Raw genomic sequence first — 10,790 nt, 5'->3', positions numbered from 1 at the left:
ATTAGGTACAACATTTCAGACTCACCAAAATTGGATAAATAATGGAGCATTTTCTCTGAGCTTGTCAAATGTTAATGGACTGAAAATTGCTAATGTGATTCTTGACTGTATATATTTATTTTACTTATTGTATATATAGTTTTTCTTATATTAGTCATAACCTTCTTATATTATTACAGATAAAGAAAGGGGAAATGTGTACTCTATAAAATTTACCTGAATATCAGAGAACAGAACAATCCACTGGATTAAACATAGATGCCAGGCAGTTGTGGCATACACCTTTAATCCTTGCAATGGAGAGGCAGAGATCCATCTGGATCTCTGTAAGTTCAAAGCCACGCTGGGCTACACAAGTTTGACTTAGTCTAGGACAGAAAACCAAACCAGGCAGTGGTGGCACATACTTTTAATCCCAGTACTGGGAAGCACACATGCCTTTAATCTCAGGAAGTGATGGTTGGGTGGAGAAAGGAATATAAGGCGTGAGGAGAAAGGACCTAAAGACTTTTGGGTAGAAGTGTCCCTTTCAGCTAGAGCCTTTTTCAGCTGGAGCCTTTTGGGTGAGGACTCAGAAAAAATTCAATCAGAGGATTCGTGAAGTTGGCGAAGTGAGACATAACAGTGGTTTGTTCCTTTGTCTCTCTGATATTTCAGCATTTACACCATTATCTGGCTCAGGGATTTTTTTAAACATCATTTAGCAATTTGTGTTACAAGTATCCAATGTTTTAATTGGATTATTTGGTATTTTGATGTCTAGTTTCTTGAGTTCTTTATATATTTTGGAGATCAGTCTTCTGTCAGATGTGGGATTGCTAAAGATTTTTCTCTCATTCTGTAGGCTGCTGTTTTGTCCTATGGACAGTGTCTTTTGACTTACAGAAGGTTTTCAGTTTCATGAGGTCCCATTTATTAATTGTCAGTCTCAGTGTCTGTGCTAGTGTTCAAGAAGTTGTCTCCTGTACCAGTGCATTCAAGGCTACTTCCCACTTTCTCTTCTACCAGGTTCAGCATAACCGGATTTATGTTGAGGTATTTGATCCACTTGGATTTGAGTTTTGTGCAGGGCGATAGATATGGATCTATTTGAAGCCTTCTTCTATGTGTTGACATCCACTTAGATCAGCACCATTTGTTGAAGATTCTTTTTTTTTTTTTACCAGTGAGTAATTTTGGCTTCTTTGTCAAAAAATCATGTGTTCATAGGTGTGTGGTTTTATGCCAGGGTCTTCAATTCAATTCCATTGATCCACCTGTCTATTTTTATACCCAAGCCAGTTCTATACTAGAGCTTGAAAACAGAGATGGTGATACTTCTGGAAGTACCTTTATTGTACAGGATTGTTTTAGCTAACCTGTTTTTTTTTCCATATGAAGATGAATATTGTTCTTTTGAGGTCTGTGAAGAATTGTCTTGGAATTTTGATAGGGATTGCATTGAATCTGTAGATTGTTTTTAGTAAAATTGACATTATTACTTTTTTAATCCTACTGATCCATGAGGAAGAGAGATCATTCCATCCTGTGATGTCTTTTCCAATTTCTTTCTGTAAAGACTTAAATTCTTGTCATACAGGTCTTTCACTTACTTGGTTACAGTTACTGTTTCAGTAATAAGAGTAATAAGTAATACTCATGGCTATCTTATTAAAACACATTTCTACCATTGAGCAAAAGTACTTCATGAGAAAAATGGTGATAAAAAGCAACAAAAACATGGGTATAATATTTCCAGTATTTTTCCAAATATGTAACAGATTCTGAAATCTAATGTCTCAATTTTCCATGCAAATATTTTCACCATTTCATTAATATTAATGTTTCTTCAGGAACAACATATTATAATCAAATTGTTTTCATTTTATTGTGTGTTTTGATACTTTATATTTTTCATACCTTATTAGAGTCAATCTATATATATTCAGTGGAAACTTAAAATTAATCTTCCTTGTGCTTATCTTTCTATTTAAAAATAACTTTCTAGTATACTACGTTGACCAAACACATGAAGATTATTTTATATGCTTCCTTTATGAGTGACAATAATGATTCATTTTACAGAGAGTCTACATTTTCTTTCTTTCATTTTTGGCATCACTGTTCTAATGCAAAGCACTCTTTCACACTTTTAGCAATTTTCCCCTCCATTAACCCAAATCTTTCTTTGATGATACACTTGATGCTTAGTAACTTGAAATACATTTCTTTTTATTTTTCTTTCTTTCCTCCAATTTTTTAACATAAGATTTCAGTAGGTAGTCCAGGCTGTCCTTGAACCATCTGTAGCAATAATTTCCGATTTTTATTCTGTACAGAACATAGAGAATAGGTCTCTGTTGCTTACACTTGTTGATTTTAGTAGTGTCACAGTTTAAGCTGAAAAGAGAATGAAACCAGAGTGTAATAATGTAATATTATTATAAATGCTAATAATAATAATATCACTTCAATTTATTAATGCTCTATTATCTTTATTGAATCCTTTTCAAAGACCCAAATAAGTCCAGTCTTTTACATGATTTCCACCTAGTGATGTAGCAGATGGATTTTTTCGTACCTTATCAATTCAAAACAAAAGAAATATCTATTACTAAAATGTTCATAGCCTCAAAAATTCATGCTCACTTCAGTAGCCAAGAATAATAAGCATGCTACTATTTTTTTTTAAAAAAAATTACTTATATAGGGCTGGAGAGATACATTGGTGATTAAGAGTGCTTTCTACTTTTCCAGAGGACCTGGGTTTAATTCTAGCATCCACACTGTGTGGCTAACAACTGCCCATAAACAGCTTTAGGGAGATATGATGACTCTGGCCTCCCAGGTCATCTACATACACATCTGCATACCCACATGCCATACTTGGTTTTTATTGTTGTCATTGCCACCATGATGAAAAACAATTGGAGAGGAAGGGTTTATTTCACCTTACAACTTGTAGTCCATCATCTAGGAAAGCCAAAGCTGGAAGTCAGGGCAGGAACCTGGAGGTAGGAATTGAAGCAATTACTGTAGAGAAACACTGCTTACTGGCTTACTTCCCTTGGCTTACTCAGCATGCTTTCTTATATCAACTAGGACTACCTGCCCAGGGATAGTGCTACCCCCAGCTAGACCCTCCCATGCTAATCATTAATGAAGAAAATGTCCTACAGACTTGCCTGCAGACCAATCTGATGGAGGTATTTTCTTATTTAGAGTTCCTCTTTCCAGATAACTTGAGCATGTTTCAAGTTGACAAAAAAACAACCAAGACACCAAACCATATCACACACACACACACACACACACACACACACACACACACACACACACGGAGGGAGAGAGGGGGGGGACTAATAATACAAACAAATTTTAAAAACAACAGATGTATTTTTATTTTATTTGCATATATAAGTATATAAGTGTTATGCCTTAATCTATTATGTGCCATCTCTCTCGATTCTAACACTAAAAAAAGAAAATTCACTTATTTTTAACATATGTGTGTACTTTGCCTATATGCATGTAAATATACCATGTGCATTCAGTGGCCTTAGAGGCCAAAAAAGAGTGTTGGATTCCCTGGATCTAGAGTTACAGATGGTTGTGAGCTGCCATGTGGGTACTGGGCATTGAACCTGGGGCCTCTGCAAGAACATATACTCTTAACCACTGAACCATCTCTCCCACTCCTAATATTTTTTAAATATATCAACTACTCAATGCTTTTGACACATCTGTATGCTCAAAACTGTAGAACAAACAACCCAGCAATTGCCTGTTCTTTTTCTATCAAAATGCATGCCATATAAAAACAAGTATGGAGTTGATACATGATCAGCTTCATACACCTTTTGTATGTAAGCGACTGCAGGTCTTAAAAAATAACATATACAGAAAACTAACAGAGTGGCAGTCTGCTGTTATTACTTCTGAGACAGTTATACTGACACTTAAGTATTTAAGTTGTACCTCAGTAAATCTATGCAAAAAAAAAGTGTTCCTCTGGCTTCTCTTGCCTTCTACTTCCAGCTGCATGCTATCCCATAGAATTCATTCACTGCCATGATTGCCCAAGTGGAGTTCATGAAAAACAAAGGTTGAACTCATTCAAGGCATTCTGGAAATCTTCAGCACTAAATGAAGTCAAAGTGCAAAATTATTCTCTTTCTCTACAGTGAAAATTTCCATTGTGCTGAAGACTTCCCTCTCTGTTGTTTCTTCTCTCTTCCACCTTCCTAAAGGATGCTCTGTTTGGGCAGATTCAGGTCATATCTGAGCCAGATCCTTCCCGATTATTCACAAACAAATCATCCTCATAATAAGGAAGAAAGTCACACAATCCTCCTACAGCATTAAATTTGTAATCACACAAGACAAGTTATAAAATTCTGGATTACAGTTCCTACAGTAACCTCACTTTTTTCCTAGTGCATGTGCCTTACAACACTGCCTTTATATTTAAAGTGCTTTTCCTACACCACGTTCAAACTCTCAGCATCAGTATCTTGTAAGACCCACCTGATTACATATTCACCTTACAATATGAACAATGATATATTCATTTTTAATCTAATGAAAATTAAACAGATCAAAGAAGCTAATAGACATCTTAGTTCAAACAAAAATAAGATTCACATTGCAACCCATTTTATAATCTAATTTGTATTTCTTCATTTAGCCAATAGTTGTCATCCACTCTTGAAGAATCATCTCCTGAAGGGGAAGCAAACCCATAACCAATGAAACTGGATAATTTTTTGTATTTGAAATATTTTTGTGACATTAGAAAATCGTTCTAAGTGTTCTGAATTTTTCTCCTTTTCTGGAACACAGTATGTATGTGGTATATTTCAGTTTTCATTTTGATCATATTTGATGGTTCAACTTAAATAATTTTTAAAAACAAAGAATATTTTAATTTATTTAGAATTACGATTGTATAATTTGAATAGACTTTCACTTCAGTGTGTTATCTGTGATTGTTAGATAGTCAACAGAACACTACCCTACTTTTTGATATTTAAGTTATTTAATTCTCTACAGATAATTTGACTAAGTAAATTCAAGTTACTGTCTAATGTGATGAACTTATATGAGCATTTTACTCCCCCAAACTTAAACCTAAGTTTTTGCCCTTAGTCTTTGTAATAACTTTTGCTTTGCAATTTATAATTCCATACAAAACAACAAAAAATCAAACCAGGATTTCAAGTATCATCATTAATCCTCCCCCTCACAGGTTGTAAGGTTCACGGATTTGCCTTTTCTCAGCAACCAATAATTCACTTCATGTCTTGTCATCGTATACTTAGATTATTATAGTATACGCATAACTAGAATTTTTCTAGTCTGAAAATAACGAAAATCTACCCTGTATGTAGTTACTTGATAAAATCCAAGGTGCTATTATTGAATTTCAAAGTTCACAAGTGATTTTTTGTTCCTGTTTTCAACATTGCATGTGGTTGTATTTATACTAAAAGTTATTCTGTACCTGACATTCAAATTTATATTAGAGTCATATATTTATATCTGTTAAGCCTGGCAATTCAGTGAGCCAGGAACTGATACCCATCATACCACAAATGGTAAGAGACTTTCCTTTCTGTAGAAATCCAGACAGCAGTAATGAATTCAGAGTAAGTAGAGGAAGTAGGTACTTCTCAAGTGATATGAGAACTATCATTTTTTATGACCTTTGCAGTTCATAAGTAAGAGCTGATAGTGCGTTGATATTGTGTCCCCCAATATATTGTGCACCTTAATAAACTTATCTGGGGTCAGAGAACAGAACAGCCACTAGATAGACATAGAGGCCAGAAAATGGTGGCATACACACCTTTAATCATAGCATTCTGGAGGCAGAGATCCATCTGGATCTCTGTGAATTCAAAGCCACATTGGAAACAGCCAGGCATGGTGACACATGCCTTTAATCCCAGGAAATGATGGCAGGAAACAGAAAGGTATATAAGGCATGAAAACCAGGAACTAGAGCCTGGTTAAGCTTTTAGGCTTTTAGCAGCAGTTCAGCTGAGATCCATTTGGATGAGGACCCAGAAGCTTCCAGTCTGAGGAAACAGGATCTGTTGAGTAATTGGCAAGGTGAGGTGGCTGTGGCTTGTTCTGCTTCTCTGATCCTGTCTCCGGGTTTGTTCTTATTAATAAGACCTTTTAAGATTTGTGCTACATAGTAGTGCCATAAGCTGGGCTGTCCATAAAGGTAGGGAGGGAAGTATCTAATTATGTGGTGATATTTTATTTATGCTTTAATAAATAAAGCTTGCCAGTAGATTAGAGGAAAAATCAAGGATCTCACTTTTTGGAAGCTGCAGAGTTGATGAGGTATGGTTAACTGTTGCTGTTCCTGTTCTTGTTCCTCTGATCTCTCTCAGGCTTTAACCCCTATATCTGGCTCCATGTTTTTTTATTTATAATACTGTTTAGAAATTCATCTACATAATTATGTAGCTTTTTGTGATTAGAGAAGCTCTGAGAAATATTACTTACTCAATATTTTTCCAATCTCCTCTCTAGATATCTTCTTTAAAAATGCAAGCATTTCTGGAATAATACTATATTTACCTGAAATATTATATTTATCAGAAAGATAATATGGTGCATATTTAAAGAAATTATTTTATCAGGTGCCTTTCCATTAGGCCAATAAATCAGGAGAATAGTAAAACCTGGGACAATGGAAGTCAGGGTCCATGGGTGAAGGGATAGGGATGATGGAGGGAGGGAAATTTAGGAAAGGCAGGAAATGATGGAGTCAAGGAAGACTGAACTAAGCATAGTACAAACTGCACCTAGCCATAGATGCACCTAAACTGCGGTCCTGTCCTAAAGCCAGATCCAAATCCTTTAGTACCAAAAAAATGATGGGAGCTTCTGGAACCATACCATCTGGAGTAGAATCTCAAATCTATATCTTATATAAAAGGAGGATAATATTAGCACCTAGCAAACAGGGTTGCTTGACTGTGAAATAGGCCACCAGATATTAAGTACTATTAGCAATGCCTGGAACATATCATATGTTATATGTGTTAAATAGTTCGCTTTTGTGATAATTATCAAGAAATTGTGTGTGTGTGTGTATGTGTATACACACATATGTTTGTGTATATATGTATATATGCAATACAGTAATTCCAGGATAAAGAAGGCTGAAACAGGATGACTAGAAAATTGAAGGCAGTCTAGGCTAGATAGCAAGTTTAAGTGCAGCCTCAGCTAATATAGCAAGAATCTATCACTAAAACAAAGAAACCCCCACATACTGCATACTATAACCATAGATGTACAGAAGAGAGAATAAGAAGATGGTGCTTTGTAGTTGTGAACTCACACCAGCTGTGATTACCTTTATAAGACCTGACAAGAATCTGTCAAAGATGCAGGATGATCTCATAAGAAAGACCCCCATCCCTCCTGGCTGAGCTATAAACAGTTAATGGTTGCTGCGAAATGGAGAGACATTTTCTTTCTTGCAGCAGCAACTGATAAGTTGTTCATGCTCCTGTAAATGAACTATCACAATGCCCCTACATGTAACTCTAATTAAATGCATTGTGTCACCACCACCCAAAAAGACAGAACCTTACATTCCACTCACGCACTGCATTCTGACCCTGTCAACATTGTCTGATGTATAGTCTTTTGTTCAATGATGTTCCCCTATTGCTTTTACTATATTAAATACACATGAGAATCTGCCTGCAGGAGACACATTCAAAGTCACTGTGCAAACATGGATATATGTGAAAATTAAATGCAAAGACAAGAAAAGAAAGACAAACACATCATTATATGTTCCTTTGATTACTGCCCTACTCAGTAAACTTCTCACCGCTTATATTCATAGTTGTATGAAAAAAGAAATAGAAACAGCATACCAGGTTTTTAAATTTTAAAACACCTTCACTTTTATGCACATCATGTTTTTCTTTGGGGGTCATCTTGACATTTTGGTGTCTGTAACAGAAGTTTAAATGCTAAGGCATTGATGACTACAATATTCACCAATAATAATTGTTCTCAGAAAAGAAATTATTTCAGAAAGCAATAATCATTTTCAAAACAGTAAAAACTTCAGATGAACATTGCTACTTGCTTGAGAGTTTATTTTACAGAGAGTACATCAAGTAGTTCATTCTTTAAAATAACCTGTACTTCTGCTTGAATTTTCATTGACATAGCAACAGTCCATGAAGAGATCCTAAGAAAATATAAATTAAGTATCTTAACCTGCCACAATCTCAGGATGAGGGCCATGGGTATGACAACTATAATAATTCAGGAAAATGAATTTCAACCTACTTTCAACCAGTCTCTGACTCTTGCCTAAAGAAGTTGCAAAAGTGGCTATCTTGAAGGGATCAAGAATATTACCACTTAGATATCTTTTTTCATTTCTGGAATCAAATTTCTAACAAGAAGCAACTTAAAGAAAAAAGGGTCTGTTTGGGCTTATGGTTTGATGGAATGCAATCCACTATGACAGAAAAGCATCATGGTAGAAATGTGATATATCTGGTTACATTATTTCTACAGTCAAGAAGCAGAGTGCAGACAGGAACTAGGTTGGGCTATAAAATTTCAAGGCCCACTCTCAGTGGCCCAATTAACTTCTTCTTATAAGGCTCCACCTCTTCAAGTTCCACAACCTTCCAAATCCGTGAACTCTCTAGGAACAAACCCATGGATCTGTGAGGGACATTTAACTGTCAAACCACAATGCTACTTCTCCAAACTTCCAATTAATCCTTTTGTTCCATCCTTACTAAATTTTACTTCTCCTGCTGTAAATACATGCTTTATTTTTTTCTAGTTCAGTACCTAAATTACTATATGTTCGTTTACTTTATAGCTTCCAAAATGTTTGCCTGTATGTGTTATTTTGGTTTTCCTTCCTCTGTTTTATCTGTCCTTGTGTTTTTGTACCTTTTTGATTTTTTTTTAAAGATTTATTTATTTATTGTGTATACAGTGTTCTGTCTGCATATACACCTGCATGTCAGAAGGGGGCACCAGATCTCATTATGGATGGTTGTGAGCCACCATGTGGTTGCTGGGAATTGAACTCATGACCTCTGGAAGAACAACCAGTGCTCTCAACCTCTGAGCCATCTCTCCAGCCCTTGATTTTTTTTAAACTAATCTATGGGCTTCACAGAAAAGCTCAGATAATCATATGTGTTTATCCAAAAGTTCCTGGAAGTATTTTAGTCATGGGAATAATCTGATTAGGTGTGTATTTAATAGCATATAACTCAAGCAGTACGGAGGACAGAAGAATTTTGAGGAAAATAAGACTGGAAACCAGCTGAACTGGTTGTGATGAATAGAGAATAAACTAAAGCTAAGGTAGAAAAGTCAAATATCAAAAGTGCTGAAGAGATCAAGACATCAATAAGTGGTTTCAAATTGAATGTAAAAAGCAGGCAGAACTAGCAAAGAAAGAAGCTTAAATAAGGAAATACACAAAACAAATTCTGTGGAACAATCTAGGGAGAAAATGCAGATTTAAGAAACATACATGTAGATACACTATCACTTGTCAGAAAGTGTTTCTAATAAATTAATGCTAAAATATGATATTTGATATAGACAAAGTTTTATCTCTTTTTCAGTGACTTTAGAAGTAAATGAAATGGGAATATTTGCACATATTTGGGTTTGTCAAATATATATGCTTCCATTATTATAGAAAAGTACTTTTATGTATATACAAAATCATTATGCATATCATGTAATTTTACATGTGTATAATATTCAAATCATGATAGTCATTGTATTTTGTGTGATTTGTTTTGTTTTTGAGATGGGGTCTCACTGTGCAGCCTTGACTGGACTGGAACTTATAGACCAGGCTGGCCCCAAACTCATATATCTATCTGCCTTTGCCTCTCCAGTTCTGGGATTAAAAGTATGCACCGCCACAACCAGTATATCATTGCATTTTATGATTAAGTTGCTCATAAGGACTTTGTCTCTTAAGACACTGATCATCAGGGCTAATTCTGTATGCCTAGCTTTCTAGGTACTATATATGAATCTTTCAAGGATATGTGCTCACTCAAATAATCTAATTGAAATTTTAGTTACAATTATTTGGTTATGTCTATAGCAGCAAAATAGTTGCACAGTACTACTAGATTTTTGTCTAATACTACCTGGAAATATGATGGAAAGAATACATTTCTTACATTATTTAAATTCTGAGTTTTCTTACATATAAAAATTATTTTTTATCTCAAAGTAAAAATAGTAAACAAGTTCCATATATTTTAGAGTGAGGTACAGACCACTCAATTTAACTTACTATTGTTATATAAAACATCATAAGCTCAAAGAAAGTTTTTTTTATTTCATTACAAATAATATAATGTCCTTGAGAAAGAAAGGAACTTATCAATTATAGCATTAAGAAATAGCACAGCACCTCTACCAATCTCAAAACTATGAAGTATCATCTCTAAACATAACATACTTCCTGGAAAAATTAAGTAAAATTCATTCACCTCATATTGCTGTCTTTCTTCTCCCCCCCCCAAAAAAAAACAGTTTTAAATAAACATTTTAAATACAAACTGATTTAATTCCAAGTGAAGGAAAATACATTCATTCCATTTTGATTACCACCATAGTTAAGCATCATATGGGTGAACTCATTGTCAAGAGCTCCACATTTAGCTTCTTAATTCACAATCAACCCCTGAGACTCAATGCACTAGAGATAAAGTGTGGTAATTCACTATCTTTTCTGGCTCAACAATTGAAATGTGTCTTAAATT

The sequence above is a fragment of the Peromyscus maniculatus genome, chromosome X, assembly GCF_049852395.1.
Source record: "Peromyscus maniculatus bairdii isolate BWxNUB_F1_BW_parent chromosome X, HU_Pman_BW_mat_3.1, whole genome shotgun sequence".
In the NCBI taxonomy this organism is placed as follows: Eukaryota; Metazoa; Chordata; class Mammalia; order Rodentia; family Cricetidae; genus Peromyscus; species Peromyscus maniculatus.
The sequence above is the reverse complement of the archived record's forward strand: the minus strand, read 5'-3'. Positions refer to the sequence as shown.